Source organism: Anabrus simplex, chromosome 4 (genome assembly GCF_040414725.1).
Source record: "Anabrus simplex isolate iqAnaSimp1 chromosome 4, ASM4041472v1, whole genome shotgun sequence".
In the NCBI taxonomy this organism is placed as follows: domain Eukaryota; kingdom Metazoa; phylum Arthropoda; class Insecta; order Orthoptera; family Tettigoniidae; genus Anabrus; species Anabrus simplex.
Genome location: NC_090268.1, coordinates 189611137 through 189623874, shown reverse-complemented (window position 1 = coordinate 189623874; position 12738 = coordinate 189611137). Strand labels below are relative to the sequence as shown.

Sequence of the window (12738 nt, the reverse complement as noted above, 5' to 3'; positions counted from 1 at the left end):
CGAGCGAAGCTGCGGGTAATTGCTAGTGTACCGGTATACATAAAACAGAATAACGGGTAAACGGCTGGCCGTGCACCACGCAGCCTTGAAGTTTTATTGTCCTCTTCGTAATTGACGGTTTTCGGGAAAATTCAGCTTTCTTGTGTTGTTTCTGCCTGTGGCCGTCTTCACTAATGAATAGGGTACTCATTTCGCGCTTAAGTAGAGGTAATACAACCTCAGTAGGTAATCGTCCTCAGCCCACACAAATCCACGCCCTCTCCGCGTGAAGGCCGGAAAGAGGACCGTGGGTACTAAGTGTATTTGAGAACCGCTGTGTGCTATAGTTTATTTACAGGATCATAATATATTTATATTCCGTGTTTCTATCCTTTTAATAGTGTGTAGGTTTTAGGATCGAACGGGCCCAAATCAACAGCAACATTCGGGGAAGGTGAATGGGCATTGCTCTGCACGACCTAACATGTTGACCGGTAGAAACGGTTGAACCCTTAAAGGTGAAATCGTCAAAAATAAGGCATAACTGATGGCTACGATCCAACAGTTGTTCCATGCAGAAACAGGAGTATCTTTTTCCATTGGAACAATGCGTACAGAGATCCATCAGCTCGGATATTCCGGAAGAGAGCGGCATCTGAGCTCCGTATCACGAAAAAGACAACAAAGATCGGCGACTCAGCAGGTGTTTGGCCCGTCGTTACTGGACACTGGCGCTGTGGAGGGATGAGTCGAGATTCGTATTATTCCGGTCCGATGGACGTGTGTGGGTGTGTCATCTAACCGAAGAACAACTTATACCGGAGTATATAGTGCCAGCCAGGAAATTCTGTGGTGATGTGGGGCTGTTTCTCGTACTTCAAAAGTAGGACCGCTGGTGTTTCTTCGTGGCAAGCTCCTCACATAGGAGCTTATTGCAACATTCTGTATAAAGTAGTCGTGGTGGTGATTAATGTTTTAAGAGGAAGTACAACTGGGTAACCATCGTCTATTAACTTTAATCAGAGGGGAAAAATGGAAAGGGCGGACACTTCGAGAAATGAAGGTATCGGCCAAAGAAAGGCAAGGGCCACGAAGGGCGGGAACATGAAAGACTTCCTAGGGCTTGAATGCTCTAATACCGCCAGGGTTTGAAACGAACAAGCGCTGACCAAGGGAGATCAGATAGGATAGATGAAAGTGAGGAGCCTGGCACAAGTAAGTGGAACTGCCCCCCATCCACAGGGATGGTGGTGGTAGTGTTTATTGTTTTATGAGGAAGTACGGGGGGTATTCTAGATAACTACATGCTGCCAACACTGTGACATTCTTATGGACTGGTCCCTTGTTACTTCCAAGGAGACAATGTTAGATGCCATGTTTCGGGGGTTTACTATGTAGTGATACGACGAATGGACTGGCCCATACAGAGTCCCGACCTCAAACCAATAGAACATCTTTGTGATGAACTGGACCGCCGCGCCGGGGGTGGTATCAGTAGGAGCGACCGACTCTCAGAATGGCGACGAATCCCAATGGATGCCGGATAGGGTGGGTGCTGTTATAGCCGCTAGAGCTTCTAACTGGGTGACAACCACCGAGCAATTACTTTTTGGTAGGTGGTGTAATTTACTAAGGGAGATGTTCGACAGATTTCCAACTTCTTTGAAATAATTGAAGGAAATATTAGGTACAAACTGATAGGGAATCCACCATTTTGATGGCAGCCCTAAAGACAGGTCACTAGGAATTGATTGATTGATTGATTGATTGATTGATTGATTGATTGATTGATTGATTGATTGATTGATTGATTGATTGATTGATTGATTGATTGATTGATTGATTGATTGATTGATTGATTGATTGATTGATTGATAAGTACCTATGTGTTAGTATAAGGAAAGTGTCTTCATTAATGAGGAGGCCTCCGAAGAGGCCTGGTGCAGGTCTTCCGATTTGACGCCGTATAGGTGACCTGCGTGTCTGCAAGGATGGGGCCCCTACGTATGATGAATTCTAATGATGAAGACAGCGCACACACCCAGCCCCCGAGCCACCTGAATTAACCAATGAAGGTTAAAATCCCCGAGCCGACCGGAATTCGAACCCAGGACCCTCTGGACCAAAGGCCAGCGCGTTAACCATTTAGCCATGGATCAGGACATTCACGAGTTGGTAAATAAAGTTTTAAAATCACTTTAGGGATTGTAGTAAGGATGTAACGGAGAGGGCGTGTAAGTAACTGGTAAGACCCCGGTTAGAGTATGAGACCCAAACCAGGTGTGCTTGAATCGAGAAGTGGAAAACTCTAAAGGAAAGCAGTACGATTTGTTCCCGACAAAAGATTTGTGTTACGAAAATGTTGTGAACTTCGGACTGGGAAGACTTGGAAGGTTTTTTCTTACAAGTTACTTTACGTCGCACCAACACAGATGTCCTATGGCGACGATGGGACAGAAAATGGCTAGAAGGGGAAGGAAGCGGCCGTGGCCTTTATTAAGGTAAATCCCCAGCATTCGCCTGGTATGAAAATGAGAAACCACGGAAAACCATTTTCAGGGATGCAGACAGTGAAGTTCGAACCCACCATCTCCCGAATACTGGATACTGGCCGCACTTACGTGACCGCAGCAATCGAGTTCAATACTTGGGAGTAAGGAGACGAGATGCTCGACTGTGAGGTATGTTTTGAGCTGTCAATGGAGAGATGGCGTGGAATGACATTAGTAAACGAATTAGTTTGAGCGGAGTTTTTAAAAGTAGAAAATACGAAGATAAAGTTGGAATTCAAGAGGAGAAATTGGGGCAAATATCCGTCTGCAGGATGAGCAGCAAGGGGTTTGGAGTAATTTAGCAATGGGAATGTTCCATAATTTTCCAAGTTCTTTGAAAATATTTAAGAAAAAAGGAGGTAAATAATTTATACGGAATCTGCCACCTAAATGCAGATCATCGCTTGATTGATTTGATCCATGGATCTTAGGTTAAGAACCCTGCTCTATAGATTCAAATAAATATTTCCCACTCTCTGTCACTCTGGTTTGAGTCTGTTGTACACAGGGATAGGCTATTCCGATCGCGACTGTTACTCGGTGTCATTTAATTGCGTTGTTTGTATTTTGGATGTGCATGACTGCACCTCGACAGCGTGACGTTTCTAGAAATGAGGTCGGATCTGTATTACGAGCAGTCGATAGGATCTAAACAATGCATGAAGGTTTTTCATTGATGAGCCGGGAAGCGATGTTGTTCTGTGTGTACTATGGACCACGTGACACTGTTGTGTTCCTTTTGTATTCGTATCATCACAATATCCCTTGTGTGTTTCGCTGAAACAAGAATGAATATAACAATATTAGAATAATTCGAACTGTGGATGAAATCAATGTGTTCGGTTTCAATCTTTGACACTTTCTTCCGCTAATAGAGCTACGATTTTGGCTTTCACTGCGTGACATGTCTTCGCAGCTGGGTCTCTTTGGCTCCAGTCGGTGCCTGGACGGGAGCTCAGTCAGGTGCGAGTGTACGGAGGCTGAGCAGGTGTATGTGTGTGTTGTAGCTGGAACAGGTGGTGATTATTGAAACCAACATGAATTGCTGTGTGAATGGACAACTGTGATATGGAACTCTCCTCAAAACATAGCTGCATTGGTGTGCTGTACTCTTACCGGACCCCAGAAAAGGTAGGTTCAACGTGCTATTTTCCCCTCCCGCTGTCATTCATTTTGGTAGTGTTGTAAAATCAATGGATTACTACGATTAACTCGGTAAATGGATAACTGACACCGCGCTTAGGTGAAGAAATAGGTTTCTGAGCATCGATCAGTACATTAGGTTTCAGTTTAGCTCTTGTAATAGGACATAGGATAGGAAATGATCATATTTCTACTTCTGTCATTGGCAACCGATGTTACTGAGAAGTTCTCCAACATTATCAACTGTATACTAACTCCCTCCCTTATTGATATTTGATATGTTTCTATTCGTAATAATAATAATAATAATAATAATAATAATAATAATAATAATAATAATAATAATAATAATAATAATAATAATAATTTTACAAGCCGCTTTACGTCGCACCGGCACGGATAAGTCTTATGGTGACGCAATAATAATAATAATAATAATAATAATAATAATAATAAGTAGAATAAGAAGACCGGGATGAGTAGCTCAGGTGGTGGAGCGTTGGACTTCTGACCCCAGCTACGCAGGTTCGATCCTGGCTCGGTCCCGTGGTGTTTGAAGGTGCTCAAATACGTCAGCCTCGTGTTGGTAGATTTATTGGCACGTAAAATAACTCCTACGGGACAAAATGCCGGCATCTCGGCGTCTCTGGAAACCGTAAGAGTAGTTAGATGTAAAATCAATAATAATTATATAAATCTTGTTTGCCATCATTTAACTGTGTATTGCAGTGTATGTCCCAATTTAACTTTCCATCTTCTTTACTTTGACTAGTGAAATACAATTTGTCATTTTTGTAGTGAAAGTCATTCAGAACTAACTTTCATTTTTCTTAGATACCGAAGTGAAATTATTTTATATTTCTCTAATTTTTACCATACGTAAATAAACAACCCATTATTATAGCTATTTTAAGTGAATTATTAGACATCAATTTTAGCAGTACTGTCATCTGTCAACAGCCGTAATAGGTTTTTGTTTGCTAGTGTTTAGCTCATGTCTCAATGAACCTAATTATCCCAAAGGTGCTTGAAACGTTCCCTCTGATATCTATGAAATATTGAGCAATTCAATTCAGACTGCGAGCAGATACTATTCTACGAACCCATAGAACTGTGTCAATTTACAAAATCTACTGTACACATGCTCAGAAAATATTCTTAAACAGTTATAATTCATAGTAATAATATTATTTGCTTTACGTCCCACTAACTACTACTTTTACGGTTTTCGGAGACGTCGAGGTGCCGGAATTTAGTCCCGCAGGAGTTCTTTTACTTGCTAGTAAATGTACCGACACGAGGCTGACGTATTTGAGCACCTTCAAATACCACGGGACTGAGCCAGGATCGAACCTCCGAAGTTGGGGTCAGAAGCCCAGTGCCTCAACCGTCTGAGCCATTCAGTCCGGCAAAACATTTCTAATTGTACTCAAATCAGGATGATACGGCGTTAACATCAGAAATGTCAAAAATTGTACACATCTTCGCACTAGTGATATCATTCATGTTTGTGTATTCAGCACCTATTACGTTCCTAAACTGCCACGTTTACGTAACTACCTTGTCGGAGGGGAGATGGAATTGATGGATCGTCCTTCGCGTACAGAATGGTGGATGTAAATTACCCCCATGCGTTGCTATGCGGGCGGTGTTTTGAAACAGCATGGCAGCGAACGGTCGATATCACGCAGTCTTCACACTGTTCCCTACGCTGCTGCTGTTAATACTACTGTAGTCGAAAACATCCCCCTTCCAGCCAACGTTCATTGATTAATTTCTGGTGTCAGTACTCCGGGAAGTCGCTCGTGCCGGAAGGGGAAGCCAACAGCACATACATCAAGTGAATGGATGACCGTCACGCATGCCTTGTAGCCTAGGTCTGCCGAGCTCTCTTCTGCTGCAAAATTTCCTGCGCGTTGCATACTAAGCCTCCTACTTTGTCAAGTCTCTGTGGACTCAAAATTCCCTATCTTATGCCACTAAAAGAGTATTTATATAATCCTTCATGTAAGAAACATTTTATTTTCAGTTTCTGGCTCTCAGTTAGCCTGCCTCTATTCCCCCAGGAACTCTTCAGCTCGGAGTGTGGAGTGGCGACCACAGGGCCTCAGACATCTTTTCGCTTACTTATACCAGACTTTGCCTATGGTATCTCGCCTTTAGCAAGTAATGAGTTAATAGAAAGAATGCGAGATGGGTTTCGGTTGGGTATATATTTTCATTCATCGGGCGAGTTGGCCGTGCAGTTGCATCCGGGAGATAGTGGGATCGAACCCCACTGTCGGCAGCCCTGAAAATGGTTTTCCGTGGTTCCCCTTTTTACAACAGGCAAATGCTGGAGCTGTACCTTAATTAAGGCCACGGCCGCTTCCTTCCCATTCCTATACCTTTCCTGTCCCATCGTCGCCATAAGACCTATCTGTGTCGGTGCGACGTATGGCAAATAGGAAAAAAAATCCTTTCGTATCCGGACAGGCTAGCGCAGGCCTCCTAGACGTTTACGCCGTCTCTTGGGCCAAGGAGATTTGTGTCGGTGATGTGATTTACGGAGAAAGTCAGGTGGACTCTAAAGGAACTGTCTCGGTATTCGCCTTAGTGCAGGAGAATGGAAAACCACGCAAAACCATTCTCAGGACACCCCTCCACCTCCCAATTTTCAGTCAAAACTAGCCGCTGTGCCCAAGCCTGCTCTACTCGGTTACGAGTTGGAAGTGGGGTAAGACGAAAGAGATTCAGCTGACTACACAACTAAATAAACTCCAGAGCCAGTAGCGGCGATTAGGAATTAGAAGTAGGGGGGAGAGGGGCAAAAGATTGTACAGACACCAAATATACCTGGGATTGTGAAATATAGCAGACGGCCGGCGGGGGGGGGGGGGGTGTTTTGTTGGTAATACATGAAAACTGGCAAGGAACAAAACTACAAAATGGTAAGTATTTTGAAGCTCTCTGAGCGAATTTCGACAGAGAAGTAAAGATTGACAGTTTACCAAAAGTGCGGTAATAATAGTTTTTTGAGATGTTGATTCAATACTATACAATAAAACTTTCACCAAAGGAACAATAATTACACATGCATTACTATAAAATAGAAACACCGTACATCTTATTTATGCAATTAAAATAAACATTTACTATTTGACTACACACTAAGAAACTAAGAGACGCTAAAGACTGCCAGACTGACGAATGCGCGCGGCAAGCAGGTGAATCATACCTCAGTGTCCATGACAAAATATCGTCGCTGTTCGGTCAAAAGGTCATATCTCCCAAGGCTCTTTCTTTTTTTCTTAATCTGCTTACCCTCCAGGTTTGGCTTTTCCCTCGGACTCAGTGAGGGATCCCACCTCTACCGCCTCAAGGGCAGTGTCCTGGAGAGTGAGACATTAGGTTGGGGGATACAACTGGGGAGAATGACCAGTATCTCGCCCAGGCGGCTGTACCTGGTATGCTGAACAGGGTCCTTGGTGGGGGATGGGATGATTGGAAGTGATAGACAAGGAAGAGGGAAGGAAACGGCCGTGGCCTTAAGTTACGTACCATCCCGGCATTTGCCTGGAGGAGAAGTGGGAAACCACGGAAAACCACTTCCAGGATGGCTGAGGTGGGAATCGAACCCACCTCTACTCAGTTGACCTCCTGAGGCTGAGTGGACCCCGTTCCAGCCCTCGTACCACTTTTCTAATTTTCGTGGCACAGCTGGGAATCGAACCCGGGCCTCCGGGGGTGGCAGCTAATCACACTAACCACTATACCACAGAGGCAGACTCCCAATGCTCTTCCTATCCAGAATGTTCCTTAAGACTGGCCACGCCTCCCAGCCACATATGGATATGCAGTCCATAAGAACAATATTCGTTGTGTTCATTTTCCTGTGCTTGAATGTAAAGTAAAATGAACAGTACCGACTCTAGTAATGTACGCACTCCTACAGTATAATGTATTTACGGTTCATTTTCCTTTATGCATTAGCATAGCATACGAAAACGAACACAGCGAAAATTGTTCTGATGGACTGCATATCCATATGTGGCTGGTAGGCTTGGCCAGTCTTAAGGAAAATAATGGATAGGAAGAGCTTTATGAGATATGACCTTCTGCCCGAACAGCGACGCTATATACCCATGAAATGAAATGGCGTATGGCTTTTAGTGCCGGGAGTGTCCGAGGAAATGATTTGACTCCCGTAGGCGACCTGCGCGTCGTGATGAGGATGAAATGATGATGAAGACGACACATATACCCAGCCCCAGTGCCAGCGAAATTAACCAGTGATGGTTAAAATTCCCGACCCTGCCGGGAATCGAACCCGGGATCCCTGTGACTAAAGGCCAGCACGCTAACTATTTAGCTATGGAGCCGGACTATATACCCGTGCTACCCTCCCTCACAGCACGTACAAAGTCTCCACTACTTGCTGTAGCGCTATACAAATTGGTTAGCCGCGACGAACGATATTTTGTGCGTATTTCCGCTAATAATTTTGTTAATAATTAAAGGAAACACAGGAAAGAATTAGCTGATAAGACAACAAAGTTTGTACAAACAGTTTTTTAAGTAATTCCTCGTTTTAGCCAGCTAAAATGGAATAAAATTTTAGTTTTCTCCCCTATTGTCCATAGCAGTGGTCGCAAAACATCGCATGTTATGAATACTACCCGCTCGACAAAGAATGAAGCCTGAGGCTCCCGCCACGCTAGACGTAATTTACGTGATGTTATTATAGTTCCGTTCATTTCTCACCACATACTCATTCTGTCTGTATTCGGTTTGGTTCTCAGCTGTACAGTAGTCGTTTCCCACTACAGATGGTCTTTTTACAAATTCTATGGATTTACAAACTCTTGAAGATGGTAAAAGAAAAAAAAAATATTGAATTCATGTTCTCCATATGAAAACGTTGACCAGTGGCCAGTTCCATAAGTTGTACGAAGACCCGAATATATTTCCCGACAAGTTTTTTTGTGCGCTATCGTATGACAAGAACTTCTTTTCAAGAGCTACCTATATTACAAAAATCAGATACGCTGCTTTTCAGCAATCTTGTAAGAAAACATTTCCCAGTCTCCTCCCATGCTTTCTGTTTGGCCACTCTGTCACTGTATGATATGTCTCTCTTGTATGAATCTCAATAATTAACTTTTTAATATCAAACATTGTATTGTACACAATACGCTGGACGAGACGTCAGCTACAAGACTTTGTTGTGATTGAAATGAGCGCAGTGGTGGATGTATAGCAAAACAAACACTGTGACTTCAGCACTACCCATTCAATCCCTTCTCCTCCTTATCCAGTATTCTGGAGATAGTGGGTTCTAACCCCACTGTCGGCAGCCCTGAAGGCGGTTTTCCGTGGTTTCCCATTTTCACACCAGGAAAATGCTGGGGCTGTACCTTAATTAACGCCACGGCCGCTTCCTTCCCATTCCTAGGCCTTTCCTGTCCCATCGTCACCATAAGACCTATTTGTATTGGTGCTACGTAAAGCAAATAGCAAAGAAAAAATAGACAGTCTTTTTGTATTCAACAACTATTTGTTTCGGTCTGTTTCTTTCATCTACATACAATTCCCTGTCTGCATCTGCCCTTATTTGGAGCAATTCCTGACAAGACTTCTTTTTTACGTTTATAAGCTGCTCTCACTTCATCATTCCACCAAGATGTTCGTTTTTTCCCATCTTTTCACACAGTCGTTCCGAGACATTCCCTTGCTGTTTCTACTACAGCATCCCTGTATGCCACCCATTCTCTTTCTATATCCTGAACTTGATTACTGTCCACTGTTCGAAACTTCTCACTAATCATATCCATGTACGTCTGTCTAATTTCCTCGTCCTGGAGATGTTCTACCATTATTCGTTTGCACACGGATTTCACTTTCTCTATCCTAGGCCTAGAGATACTTTTCTCACTACAGATCAGATAGTGGTCTGTATCATCGAAACATCTACGGAAAACCCGTACATTCCTAACAGAGTTCCTGAATTCGAAGTCGGTCCCATGTATAGCGGGGAATAGCCTTATGGTTGAAGAATGTACAGTATTTGTAACTGCTAGACCCATACCAGCACAGAAGTCCAGCAAACGCTTCCCATTCCCATTAGCTTCCATATCTTCTGCACATTTACCAATCACCCTTTGGTATCCTTCAGTTCTATTTCCAACTCTCGTTTTGAAATCGCCCATTGGTACTATCTTATCCTTGCTGTTGACCCTGACTACGATGTCACTCAATGCTTCATAAAACTTGTCAACTTCATCATCATCTGCACCCTCACATGGAGAATACACTCAGACAATTCTCATCCTAATTGCTCCAACTGCCAAATCTGCCCACATCATTCGCTCATTTACATGCCTAACAGAAACTATGTTGCGTGCAATAGTATTCCTGATAAGCAGCCCAACCCCACACTCTGCCTTTCCCTTTTTAACATCAGTCAGGCACACTTTATAATCTCATATCTCTTCCTCGTTATCTCCCCTTACCTGAATATCACTTACTCCTAACACATCCGTATCGATCGTGTCCACAGTAACAAGGAAATGCACTTTTTAATTTTCCGTCAACTCTGGCCTGTCTATCTACCTGTCTGTCTGTACGTACTTATGTAATTATGTATATATGTATATACGGGTATCACGATAAAATGGCTGAAGAGAATTTAATGAAAATCGGTATGTAAAGTCAGGGAATGAAGCGCTACAATTTAGGTTATAAATAATTTTTTTTCGCTGCGTGAAATGGTAGTTTAGGGGAAGGCCTAAAATGTAATTCTCAAATATTTATGTTATTAGTGGTCCTATCGATGAATACTGGATAAGTAAAGTTATACAGAATTATATTTCCGCTCATTTATATCTTATACCTCTTTATCGTACCGGCTATTGTAACAGAGATATTCATGAATTTCAATTGTTGGTGCTAAATCCATATCAACGCCGAACCACTATGAAATAAGAGAAGATAATTTAATGAAAATCGGTACGTAAAGTCTGGGAATAAGGTACTACAATCTAGGATATAAATAATTTTAATTCACGCTGGACGAAATGGTAGGCGCATATCATTTTCAGTTTAAATACTTAGATTATTATGCAATTTAATAAAACCGTATTCACAACGTGTTCACGACTTTATCTAGAATTCTGTAACAATGTGAAATACCGTAGCGAAGTGCGGATACAACAGCTTAAGTATAACAAAATGTGACCATTTACAATAACTCTAAAACTAAATCTAACACGTAATTATAATGTAAATGCAATATTACTTGATTATTTTAATACCTCTGACAGAACTAAACATTAGAGAGTAGAAGAGCTCTGGGTAACTGTTGGAATATGAAATGTCAAAGATACCTGACAAAACTATCAAGATATTACTTGGTGATATCAATGAACAAATTGGGAAAGGGAGGAAATTCAAGAAGGTAGTAGGAGGATATACAGACCATAATAGAACTAACATAAATGGTGAGAGGCTGATCGATCTTAAAATTAATGTCAAATCATTTTAAACACGTACGTAGAAAACAGAAAAAATGGAGATCGCCTAGTAACATCGTTGGAGAGAAGCAGATTGATCACGTTGCAATTTCAGAGAAATCATGTAAGGAAATAATGAATGTCAAGGTACAAAGTGGAATTGATTTTGATTCTGACCGTTACCTCTCTACAATTAAGATAAGATTCATTCCATTCAACAAAAGACAGAACAACAAACTAAGATTTCGAAGATATGACGTCCAGAAGCTACAAATCAATAAAGAAATCCAAGATAAGTATCAACAAACACTAAAGGTAGATACTTGGACAGACATTCAGGAATATTCAGGACGAATATTCAGGAAGTAGCTGAAAAGACAATCTCCCTGCTAAACAAAAGAAGAATATTAGGTGGAATGAGGAGTGTGAAAGGGCTTTAAACCAGCGATTTGAAGCATGGAAAAGATGGAATTCTTCAAAATCTATGGATCATTACGAAGCCTTCAGTTATGTAAGAAAGGAAGCTGCGAAGACATTTATACATTCCAAGAAAACTCACAATAACCAACAGCTATCATATAGAACATGTTTTTAAGAAAACCACCAGGAGTTTATACCAGACCTTCAAAACAAGACTTTCTGAATATCAAGCACCAAGTTTTTTCTTTGCAGATGAAAATGGGCAAATAAAAGTGATCAATAAAGACAACTGTCAGATTTTGGCACGATATTTCGAAAAGCTTCTAAACAGTAGTAAACCAAAAGAGAGGTGCATGACAGATGAACCCAAAGTCAAGGATCCAGATTCTAAACCACCAGATAAGTATGAGATTAAAGATATTATCATGTCACTGAAGAACCACAAGGCAGCGGGGGAAGATTCAATCGTGGCAGAATTATTGAAGATGGGGAACGAACAATTATTTGAAGCCTTAGAGAGATTGTTTCATAAAATATTGTTTGAAGAGTGAATCCCACCTGAGTGGCAGATGGCCTTGATACATCCGTTACACAAGAAAGGTGACAAGACTGATGTGAAAAATAACAGAGGCGTTTCACTACTGTCCATAGCCTACAAGGTCCTATCCAAAGTGCTGCAGAATAGAACTGAACAACGAATTGACTAAGAAATTGGAGAAAAAAACAAGATCATCTGCTGAATAGATCCTAAGCTTGAGAAACATAATCAGCAATAAAATGATCCAGAACAAGGGTTATGTAGTAGTATTTGTGGATTTTAAGAAGCCCTATGATTCTATTGACAGAGAAACCTTAATGGGGATCTCGGAAGAATTTGGTGTGGACGACAAATCACGGAACCTGATTAAACAAACTATCTGCAACACTGTGTCGAAGGTGAAGTTCAGAGGTGAAACTTCAGATTGCTCCGAAATTAAGACAGGAGTTAGACAAAGGGATGGGTTATTACCAATGTTCTTCAACTGTGCGTTGGAAAATGTCATTAGAGAATGGGAAGGACAGCTAAGAGGGGGAGAAAGAACAATTCAGGGTTGGGGCACGGAGTAAAGGGGTGAAATTAAATTGCCTTGCCTTTGCAGATGATCTGGCTATCT

At 41.9% G+C, this 12738-nt stretch overlaps 1 protein-coding gene across 1 annotated transcript in view; it reads left to right on the top strand.

The window, feature by feature from the left end:
• Window positions 1–3511: 3511 nt before the first annotated feature.
• LOC136871749 (uncharacterized) overlaps window positions 3512–12738 on the top strand; it is a 575821-nt gene continuing 566594 nt past the window's right edge. Inside the window, exon 1 of the mRNA XM_067145298.2 lies at window positions 3512–3662. The gene's annotated coding sequence lies outside the window, so the exon portion shown is untranslated. The remainder of the gene's footprint in view (window positions 3663–12738) is intronic.